The 12,172-nt window shown below is 41.9% G+C and overlaps 1 pseudogene; it reads right to left on the reverse strand.

Annotated features, from left to right (window-relative positions):
- Positions 1 to 66: 66 nt before the first annotated feature.
- On the reverse strand, positions 67 to 1,255 carry LOC9638031 (annotated as a pseudogene).
- Positions 1,256 to 12,172: the final 10,917 nt, after the last annotated feature.

The following is a 12,172-nucleotide window of genomic DNA, read 5'->3' on the forward strand; positions in this document are numbered from 1 at the left end:
TTTTGTGAACTTTCAAGCTGTTCTGGATAGCTATTGTACTAAGTGCAAGGTTATGGAATCTAGTTCTTAGTTTCTGGCACGGCAGCTCTTCCGGATCTCACCCGCGCTGCCGGTGAGAGGACTAATGTTGCCCATATTCACCATAGCTGACGCAAAGTCCGCAAAGAAGCGTCGGTTGTTGCCCGCGTATGCGTTCACCAGGGCCTGCGTGCTGCCAGCGGACAGCACCTGGTCCGAGTTGAGGAGCCCCCTGTTGAACTGCAGGTTGACAAAGTAAGCGTTGTCGAAAACGTTGGCACTCCTCACGTCGAGGGGCGAGAGGTTGTTGTCCGAGGCGGAGGATTGCGTGCACTGCTGCTGCAAGCGCGAGAGGAAGAGCGCGTTGAGGTTTGGATCCGGGCGGCCCGAGTTGCTAAAGTTGTAGAGGCGGTCCCGAAAGGTGACGCAGCGTGCCTGGCCGATTGTGTGGCCGCCGGATGTTGCGACCAGGTCCTGGGCGGAGAGTCCCTTGGCTTGGAACTTGGAGAGGAGCTGCGAGGCGCTGGATGTTGGCGCTGGGATATCGTTGTTTGCGGAAGAGAGGCTTGCGGTGGTGCTGTCTCTGCGTCCCAAAACCACGGGCCAAGATGGGCCTTGCAACTATATAGCACGGCTCACAAACATTAGCATTGAGATCTATAGTCAAGGAAACAGGAAGATCAAGGAATATCAAGTCGAGAGCTTCAAGGAACAAGAGAAAGAAGCGAGAAAGCTAGAACACTCCTAGAACTTTGCGTAAGGAAGACTACCACACTAGAACACCCCATGAAAACATTGAAGCAAGGAGGCCACTCGATCTCTTACCGCTGTGACGCCTTCTCTAGCTGCGAGCGTGACAATATCAGCGCACGAGACGACGTTGGGACACTGCCTCTCCACTGCGGTCTTGATGTTGTCAATGACATTGAATCCACGCACAGAGTTTTGATTGGGAAGCGCGGATTTCTCCCCGGTGAATCCCGAGGCGTCGTCGAGCAGCAGCGATGCGTCGCAGCCCTGGACGAAACAATCATGAAAGTGTAGCCGAAGGAGCGAGGCCGCCATGCGAGGCTCGCTCGCCACTGCTCGCCTCACGACTCCGCTCACGATCTGGACCAGGTTTGGGCAAGTCGAGGCATAGAATGTGGTGCTGACCAAAAGCCATTCCACACATCGATACTAGAAAGAGGAAGATGATCAAGCTTTGGAATGGAGATGAAGACCAACTCTTGGCCATAATGGTGATCGATGGAGACTTTTCTCGTTCTCTTCTCTTGCGAAAGACTTTGGAAGCTTGCTTTGCTTGGTGTTCTCGACGAATTCATCTCAGGTTATATATACTCGCAAAGAGATACTATTTGGTTTGTACAGTCTCACCATGCCGACATTTCTCGTGAGTTTCTTCTTAGATTCCACCATATCTTCGGACAATTTCGTTATTTTTTAAGAAAGCTACATGGTCTCGGATGGATCATGGAGGTAATGATCGCAAGCCGACAATGGACGCCCACATACTTTGTTGGATATTGGTGTTGACACGCTTATGTTATTCGTGGACATTGGAAACGCGAAATCATAGACTTTTTCTCCCCGCGCGCTGACCATTCTACTTCCGGCGACGAATGCGCGTGAAAGAATCATTTCTTTTTTCCTTTGACAAGCCTAGTCAAAGTCAACTTTATCGATATTCTGGAAGGATTCCTTTTTAGATTAGAACATTAGAAACGGTGTAGTAAATATTCTTAAAATATTCAAGTATATTGTATCTAGTATTTCTAAAATACTCAAGAATACTTATTCATGCAAATTCTCATCCTTTGATGAGACCTGCTTCTTTAAGTCAAGTTCTCATAAGGTCCCTTCAATAGGTTCTTTTTGTTGAAAGTAGTTCTTGCATCTAACCTGTCACTTGTTTGCAGAAACCAAAGCAATTCAGATCTCTTGCAATTTGCAATGTGTAGAGAATAAAAATATTATTATGGTTTTATGGTTTTGTGGTTTTATAACTTATGGTTTTTTTATTTGACTTATTAATCCAATTGATCAAATAAAGTTTATGATTATAAGAAACTCTTTCAGTGATGCCAACCAAGCCTAGGAAAACAAGTGAGATCTCTTTTATCACAACGCAAGCTTTCATTTCTATTGGAAATTCAGCTCAACAACCAGAAATTGCTTAATAGGAAATTATGGACTTCAAGACAACCTTCTAGTAGCTATCACATAATATGGCTAGTATAATATTTGCTATAGCTTATACAATGGTCTGTTAAGTAGATTACTTAAAATGCTAGAGAGAGAAAAACTTAATTAATTTAACATATGATGGTTTAAATTTTCTATGTAATATGATCAATAGTTTGGCTTTTGATTTTCTTAAACTAACCTATATACATAGAATATGTGAGGATATTTATTATACTTATTTAGTTTTAAATCTAGTTATAGCTATAAAATTTTCTGCTATGTGTTGCATGTAGCAATGCTTGGTTTGCTTAATAATAGTGTTATTCCTACTTATTAATCCCATTGATCAAATCAAAGTTTATAATTATAAGCATGTTTCTAATTTATAAACACAAGATTAAACGTATTTCATATCAACCAGAATAAAAAATAATATACTAGAAAGTGTTTAAGAAAGTTTATAAATTATAAATATAAAATTAATCTAAATGAATAAGAACCATGAGATTATAGAATATCCTAGAATATCCTAGAATATCCAGATATATTTTAGGTACCATCCTACTCCCTTACAGATTTGCTTAAGCAAACCAATTAATTATTTACTTGTGTTTTTGCTAATGCCTCACCAAGTTTATATTTTGAGTGGGAGCAATTGAACTGATGGGCCCAAATGAGCTGGCTGTCAAGGCATAAGGACAAGTAAGATTTTGTTGTGGTTTGGAGTAATGTATGCAAACTTTGGTTTAGAAAAAAATATTTAATAATTATAAAGCTGATGGATCTAAAGACAATCCAGCTTTGGTGAAGAATTTATTAATTGAAATAATTTATTGTTAAACTTATTCAAAGTTTTCCAATCTCAATTTGATTTAGTTCTCTATGCTCTTTTTTCTATTTTCTCTTCTTCTTAACTTATGTTTAGACTCCAGTTTTTTCCATCACTATTTGGAGTGGAAGGAACACTTCTAGTGCCTGGTCACCAAGTATAAGACTAGCTCACTGGCTCATTAGTGTTCACAGCCCCAGCTTCAAGATTGGTCCTACAGGAACATTCAGTGATTTTTCTAGCAATCAAGTCAAACTAACCTACATTGACAATACATCCTTTACTTTTGTTTCCAAATTACCTTTTTGCCTAGAGTTTAAGCTCAACTGAGATTGATTGACAAGTTTGATTCCTCTACTTTAACTCCTCTATGGAATGTCATGCTTGCCACGCCACTACACCATAGTTAACATAAAGTATTTAAAAGTTACACACCCATGAAAGGCATTGGTCAATTGTTGCTGTCCTAGTGTAAAATTAAATATCTCATTTAAATTTGTATAGATTTTGTAGGCATTATAAGTATATAAGTTAAAAAAAATTTAAATGCAATATCAAATTTAATATAAGAGAAAAAAAAAAGCATGCTTCAATAGTGACAAGGTAATCATTTTTTTTGACAAATTATACTTTTGATATTGAGTTACTATCATTTTAAACTACATGGCCAATTATGCAAGTAATGTAGGAAATTAAATCGGAATCATTAAGATATGCTAACAATTAATCCATTTTGACATATTCTAGTATTATAATAAATAGATATACTTTATATAAATTTGAATAGAGTTGTGAGGTTTGTAAATACATACATACATACATATATATACATACATATATATATATATATATATATATATATATATATATATATATATACATATATATATATATAAATATACATATATATATATACATACATACATACATACATATACATACACATATATAACATACATATATATACATACATACATACATATATATATATATATATATACATATGTATATATATGTATATATACCTATATATATATGTATATATATGTATATATATATAGATACACACACACATACATATGTATTACCTTGGCTTGGTAATATACTAATTATAGTATTATAGCATATAAACCATCCATTTAAGATTAAATATAGTCCATCCATTCTTGTATATAAGCAAGGGTCTAAACCCTAATTAATATACCTATTCTAAGTATTTACATTTGGAGATGAAAGATATTGCAATTTATCTTTGAAGGGCAAAGTTTTTTAGCAGTGCTTGAAGGGTAAAGCTTTTTGGCAGTGCTTTACTCTAGTGTTTAGAATCGTGCTTTTTATTCTTATTTTTCATTCTTTTTTAGATTTAAATTTGTATTAACTTTTTGCAAGATCTAGAATTTTAAATATTGTTGTGTTTAAATTTATTTTTTCTTTTGACCTTCATTGCATTTTTTTATTCTACCATACCATGCCATTATCAATCAAGAAGTATGTCACTTAAAGCTATTAATGCTACTCCGTTGGATTAAACTTTTGGTGTTATAGAGTGTGATCATACTAGTGATGCACCCATTCTTGGTGTGTTGCTATCTTCAATTTTTATAAGACATGATTACATTGTTTGTCTTGTTCTTAATGTTTTGCCATCTTTTGTTAATGTAGAGTGTGATTATGATATTGATTGACAAATTATGGATAATGTAGGATGGTTTCTAGAGAATGTTCAAGGATCAAGTTTATGGGAAGACAATATTTATGAGCTCGAATGGATTCTAAATTGTGATGAAGAGCTTAATTATTATAGAAATAACTTTGGAGATGGCATGGATATTTTATGAGGTAGGTGTTAATCTTTTAATTTGCCATATGATCCTTTTTCTTTACCTTTTATTCTTTCCCAACCTTTTCTTATTTTTCAGCTTGAGCCACTTTTTCATGTTCTTAATATTTTTTCCTCATTTATAATGTTTTCTTCTTTTGGCACGTTGATAATTTATAATCCAATGTTGAGTAGAGTGTTTTTTGTCCTCTTCATACTAATCTAGATGTTGAAGTTAAGAATTTTGCTTTAATTTCATTAGCAAAGTCTTTAATCAATTTTGGTATTGAGTATTCCTCTATTCCAAGGATGAAATTACTTTGGCCAAAATTTTAAGTTGAATGTATATCCCCAGTTGTGAGTGCTAAGAGCCTTTGTTTTACCATTGCTACTAAGAAATTTATGTATTCTCTTCAGCGTATGGATGTTATTATTGATTTTCCCATTTCAAATATTAAATTAGATATTGAGGAGGTTGAGTAATCTGAATCTTTTGTTTATATTGTGGTGGGCAAAGTATTTTCTATTAGGAAGTCCTTTATTTTCCAAGTTTTGAGCACATGTCTTTCTTTTGATTTCCCCATTTTTGCATTGACAGCTATTGCAAATTCCTTTTCTAATACTTCTTTATCCACTTTTTCTTTTTCCATAATCAATTTTCCTCATTTTCTCTTTTTTGCCCTAACACTTTATACTTTTTTTTTCTTCGAAGGAGGGGGTAGAGGGGATAGATGGGAGTCTAGCCCCAATAATGAAGTAAGGACAAGCAAATACGGTAGTGGAGCAAGAACAAACAACATGGATTGTGAAGTGAAGATGAGCATAATAAGTCCAAATGAAATATCTAGCCTCGACTTAATGAGGCCGAATAGATATAATAATAGAGTGAGGCCAAACATAGATGGTAAAGTGAGCCATTGCTTTAAAACTTTTTTTCCTTCAAGAAGGGGATAAAAAGGATATAAAAGATGAACAAGGTGAGTTTGATTTCTCATGTGCGGTATTGAACGAGGATGATGGTTCTAAGTCTAAGTTAATATAAGTCTATGATGTTTACCGAAGGAAGGCACAATAACAAGTTTTACTTATGGTCCTAATTCCAAATTAATGGTGGTCTTGGAGAATTATCGATAAATTGATAAACAAACTTAAAGATGGGATATATTGTTTACTGTAATGGTGCTCTATGAACTATAGTGGTACTTAAAGTCCCTTTCTTTAGTTCAAAGTTATAGTTCTATGTGTAAGCAACCAAAGGGAACGACTTGAGAGACGATCCGTTAGGGTTCAAATATAGAGGGAAAGGGCCCATGAACAAGAGTGCACCCCCTTTTCCAATCGGTTAAGGGTCTTGGGATAGTTGGAGTTAAGCGTCCTTGGGTTTGAATAGTACTGGGCTGGGTGACCTCCCGGGAAGTCCAAACTCAGGAGCTTACATTTGGTATCAGAGCGGTCTCGGGTCCGACTCTGTTGGTTGGCTAAGGGAATCGCACCACATGTTGATTGACATCTGGCTGGTCCAGTTTGCTCCCGCTGGGCTCGACCCGAGGGGTAGGGTGTCAAGAGAGCGGGGCTCTCGGGAGAGCTGCGGCTCTCAGCTTCCGTTCACGAGGGCGTGAACTTGCAGGGAAGCGTGGTGGATTGTAAGCAACCAAAGGGAACGACTTGAGAGACGATCCGTTAGGGTTCAAATATAGAGGGAAAGGGCCCATGAACAAGAGTGCACCCCCTTTTCCAATCGGTTAAGGGTCTTGGGATAGTTGGAGTTAAGCGTCCTTGGGTTTGAATAGTACTGGGCTGGGTGACCTCCTGGGAAGTCCAAACTCAGGAGCTTACACTATGGTTAGTTTGAGCATTTGGGAATTGCATACGGAGTTGCAACTGGTTCACCAAGATGTAAGCGACTAATTTTCCATTCTACTTTAGTCATTTAACCGCACCTCCGACCACTTGGAGGAGTCTCATTCACAACCTTCATAAGTCCCATTCAGAACTTAGGGCTTGCTAGCCCCATGAATGGCATCCACGCCACTCAACTTTTGCACTTGGTCCAAGTGCTCCACGTGTCCAATTCCATGACCAACACCCCAGGGTACCACTGACATACCTGCCCGTTACACTAAGCCATGCCCATTCACCTTGGTCACATTGGTGGTCCAAAACCACCTGCATTACAATCCCGTCTCTCAAAGACTAGGCCATCCATCCATGAGTGGCTATCCCAGATCCACTCTATAGCATCCTCAGGATGCTTGCAGACATGGGGAATAACCTTCCCCAATGTCTCCTTTCCGGTCCTCACCAAGTCCCTTCCTGTCCATGGCTGTGTTCACCAACACTGCCACTGGATCAAGGCCCACAGGCCCGACCACTAAGTCCAACTGTCCTCTAGGACTTCCTCACTGTGTGACTGTGTCCTTTGTCACCGCACTAGAGGGCTACTCCTCTCCCTTTCCACAGTCTGGGACTTTGGGGCAATATTTCGGAACACCGTGGGCCTCGTGGGTACTCTCCTTGCCTTCTGCCTTTGGATGCTCTAGCCATGGGCTTAGAGCGAGGTTCTATTGAGCCACACCAGGTATCCAAGTAGGTAGTGCCACCCACACTTGGACTGGGAGCATCAGCCAGTCGATCTTCCGGGGGAATTAGAGCCGGCTCTTGAACACTTCACCAAGCTACCCCGCTTGTCGGTCCGTGTTCACTCTAGTCTTGGACTTCCCAGTGGGCAGCTCATCACCCAACATTGGGTCCGGCCTTCCTGGGCCAAACTGGCCTTTCCTGGCCAAACTGGCTCCACTGCAGTCCTCCCCCTTACTATACTTTTGGAGCTCACCAAACCCCCTAGGGTTTGGGAGATGAACGCTTTGGGCTTTCACCCTCTCAGACTTGAACTCGGACTCGGACTCGAACTCGGACTCGGACTCGGACCCGGACTCAGACTCGGACTCGGGCTCGGGCTCGGTCTCGGCCTCGACCTCGGTCTTGGTCTCAGTCCCGATCTCGGTCTCGGTCTCGGTCCCGGTCTCAGTCTCGACTTCGGACTCCATCTCGGACTCCATCTCGAGTCCATCTCGGACTCCATCTCGGACTCCATCTCGGGTCCATCGCAGACTCCATCTCGGACTCCATCTCGGGTCCATCTCGGACTCCATCTCGGGTCCATCTCGGGTCCATCTCGAACTCCATCTCGGGTCCATCTCAAACTCCATCTCGGACTCCATCTCGAGTCCATCTCGGACTCCATCTCGGACTCCATCTTGGACTCCATCTCGGGTCCATCTCAGACTCCATCTCGGGTCCATTTCGGGTCCATCTCGGACTCCATCTCGGGTCCATTTCGGGTCCATCTTGGACTCCATCTCGGGTCTGTCTTGGACTCAATCTCGGATCCATCTCGGGTCCACCTCGGACTCCACCTTGGACTCCATCTTGGGGTCCTTCTCGGACTCCACTTCGAACTCCAACTCGGGTCCATCTCGGACACTTCCACGTGTCATGTGTTAGTCCTTTTTGGGTCCCTTTTTGGAGCCTCGCTTATTGCTCGCTTCGTGCTCATTCCTCAAGCACTTTGTTAGGAGTTCCACTCCCGCTCTCGACCTTTCAAGGTGGAGCTTTTAGTCCAAACGTGTTACGCTCGTTTAGCTTTCGCTTCGGCCACTACCACGTGGTTCCCCTCCGGCTCCACTTTGGGGCCTAGGGATTTTGTGCCTCACAACTCCACCACCCATAGACGAAGTTCAATGTCCTCATCGAACGATAAACTATTTTATAAAGTAATACTAGCTTGTATTACCCTTTGCATCCTTGGCCCCTCGCCAACATTCGTCCATGGTTTAATACCGAAGGCTCACCTTGCCCTACCCATCCTCTAAAGAGCATAGTCTTTCTAACTTAGAGACTCATTCGACCACTTGTAGTGGTTTTCTCCCTTTATTGGTTTAGTTCTCATTAAACCCGTTAGAGACACCTTCTCTAACCCGATCCCACTACTTATTCTCGAATAGTCTTAGATTCCATCGACATAACCTTTGCACTTTGGAACTTTTAATTTTGACTTTTCAGAGTCAATTTCCTAGGTGTCTCCGACACCTCACATTACACATGGTGCAACTCCACTTCCCCATCCTAGGAAGTTCTTTACTTGAGGGCACCATCATCCTCTCTTTGATATCGTACCACCTTTGGCAAGTTCCAGTTATCATAATTTGTGCTAGGGCTGTCCATAGCCCTATCCTTTGGCTACCTTACCGCTCCCACCCTTGGAGCTTCCACTTTTGCCAAATCGGAGTAGATGGGAATCCATTCTTGGAAACACATTGCCATCATTCCCACAATCCGTTAGCACCCAACACATTAGTGTTATTAGCCTAACTTTGCCACTTGGATTCTTTTCCATAATTCCCAAGGCTCTTTTTTTAACCATTAGTCTTTTGCTCCTATCCTTGATTGTTGCACCCCACAACATAGGATCGCTACCTCTGTTTTCGAGGTATCTTTTCGGCTCCATAGCAAAGACTCTCCTTTGCCAAGTTTAGAGGGTGTTCACCTTTAGTACGTCTTTTTAGCATCTTCTGCTATGGGCTCTATTTACAGCTCAACTTTGTGACCCTCCCATGGGTCTCTTATAGAGACTACTTTCCTCGAACTCACTATGCCATTGCATTAACATATCTTATTTCCCTTAGGTGTTCCTCCCACTTGGTCACCTTGACCAAGCCACACCATCATCAATAGTTCCAATTAACACTTTGAATTTGGAACTTTATCCCTTAACCTCACAAGGATTTTGTCCTTGTTTTTGGCCATAAGATCACCTAGTGATCTAACCTTGGCACCTTAATAGGTTTGCCAATGGGTGCTAGGTCTTCCAGACCTTTAAGTTGTTGACCATGACCTCGGGGGCATCCCCCACACTTAGTAGTGCACCCAAGCCAGCCCTTCCGGCCAAGGGTCCATGGCAACTAAGAGTGAGTGTCCCCATCTCATTCACCACGTCTTTGGTGCCACTTGCACCAAAGTGTTCAAGTTAGATATGCCGAGCTTTCACACTAAGTAATCTAACCGTGCATCACGACTCCGAGGCATCCCTCGCTTGGCGGTGTGCCCAAAACAGTCTCCCCACTGAGAGTCCATGACCACCAAAATATGAGTGTCCTCATATTCCAAACCATCACCACGCCCTAGTGAGTTGGGACTCGCACCTAAGCACTAGAGGGTCGGGACTCGAACCCAACCTCTGTATATGCATCTACGGACGGCATCACACAGGATGCCTAGCGTGATTCCCCACACCGGTTCACCAACTTATATTTAAAGCTCGCTATAGATCACAGCTTAGGAACCTAGTTCCTCCACACTGCCAAGTCCTCTCACTTGACACATCTATGATCTTGCATGGACTCCTCCATGCTTGGCCCCATGGCCCACCCTTTTTGAAGTTATCACCTTCAACTAGGGTATTTGTTCCCCCGACTTGCCAATCTCACTTAGCAAGTCTTCCGACCATCGTAACATGGTTCCTGCATAAGCGTGAAAGTCCTTGACCATCGACTTTCGTTCAAAGCCCTCTCTTTAAACACTTGGGAACTACTTCCCTAACTTTGATAGCCTTGCCTCATGGCAAACTTCAAGACCACGCTTCTGCTGTGCCACTCTGATTTCGCGCGTTCCATGAACCATTTACACTTGGCCTTTTTAGATACTAAGATATCTAGTATTGTCTTTAGGAACCTTGAAGGAACTCTATCCCTTAGCTTGCTAAGGCTTCCCTTTTCGCAAGCTTTTTAGTTGCCATATAGTATAATATGGATAATTCCATATTTTTAGACTCTCCATGGCATCACGGTTGCTAGCAATAACACCCTCGAGCCCCCACTTGATTCTCCACTCCTAGCTGGCACAACCAGCCTTGGTCATGCTCTTCGATTCCTATAGTTCGATTCTATCCCCTTACTACTTGCTTTTGGCTTCACACCTTTCCTTCGGTCATTCTCCTCTAGACTAGGAGGATAACTTTGCACTTTCTATTATGCCTTAACAAGTATTCTTAGGGATGAACCGACCAGATAGCCTAGGGAGTGGTTCCTCAATCAAGGTATGCTCACCTTATAATCCCACACACTGGGATTAACGTTGTTGCTTATGGGCCCTTACATGCCCATCACTAGCCTTGCCAAAATTCCATTTTTGGCTTTGTCCATTTCGGGTAGATAGTCTTCTCCCGTCTCCATAACCTTGGACATTTGGATAGCACCTTCTATCCATCATTCACTAGGGACTTAGTCCCTTGGGCCTTATCTATTGCCCTCGTGACCTCAAACACCACCTCTTAGTGTTCTAGAGTGTTTGGGTGTCCTAAATGATGGCCTCTTTGACAATGAGCATTCCCCTTTACGATATCGACTTATTATTTCGCAGCCTAAGCAATTTATCCCTTATAAGGGTATATCTAACTTATGTCATTAAGAAGTCTTGGGTAGCTACCTTCTACCAGTTTAACCAATTATCTTGCACTTTTTGCTTAGTTGCCTCATAGTTATCAAGTCCTACAACTCATTGCTGGTGCTTCCACACCTCCATCATTGTTTTGGTCACCACACTCTACCACATGCCTTCCAGCTTAGGCTATGTCATTCCCATTTCCATTGGGATTCCCTTAGCAAGGGGTTTTTATAAACCCACCAACATAACCTCAAAGTATCACACCTTGGCACATTTGGTGTCTCCACACTATTAACCCCACGAGCCTATCCTTATGACACTATTTATTAGTGTCTAGGTCTTTGCCGAGACCAATATAATTGTTCCTCATACTAACTATCTGTTAGCACCGCACTATAATGTTTGCACCCAACTCTGGGCCAAAGTTGCTTTCTTCTGGGAACATCTTTCCCACAACTTTAGCATAGCACACTCTGCCATCAATGAGATACTTACTGTTCTCATACTTGGATCTTATGATCCTCCCTATACCTCATGGGGCACCATACACCTCAGTCCAAATGCTTCAACAAATCCTTTAGGATCATTCCCTGACTCCACTTGAGTCATCCAACATTTTAGACTTTGCTAATCCAACGATCTGCGAGGTCTTAGTCTTCGAGATACCAACTCGCTGGAATACAACTTCTTGTATTCAAGTCCTGCTCACAAGGACCATCTTTGCAAGTGTTCTTCCGACACTTGATTTGTTCTCTTGGGCAACTTTTTGCCCCTTAGGACCACTTGTCCATGTGATGAGAATACCAACTCATCCTCTGAGTACACCCCCCAACTCCTTGGGTTGTTTCAGCATTTATTAGAGGTAGCCCCGGCTACCA

The sequence above is a fragment of the Selaginella moellendorffii genome, unplaced genomic scaffold (genome assembly GCF_000143415.4).
Source record: "Selaginella moellendorffii unplaced genomic scaffold, v1.0 SELMOscaffold_88, whole genome shotgun sequence".
NCBI lineage: Eukaryota > Viridiplantae > Streptophyta > Lycopodiopsida > Selaginellales > Selaginellaceae > Selaginella > Selaginella moellendorffii.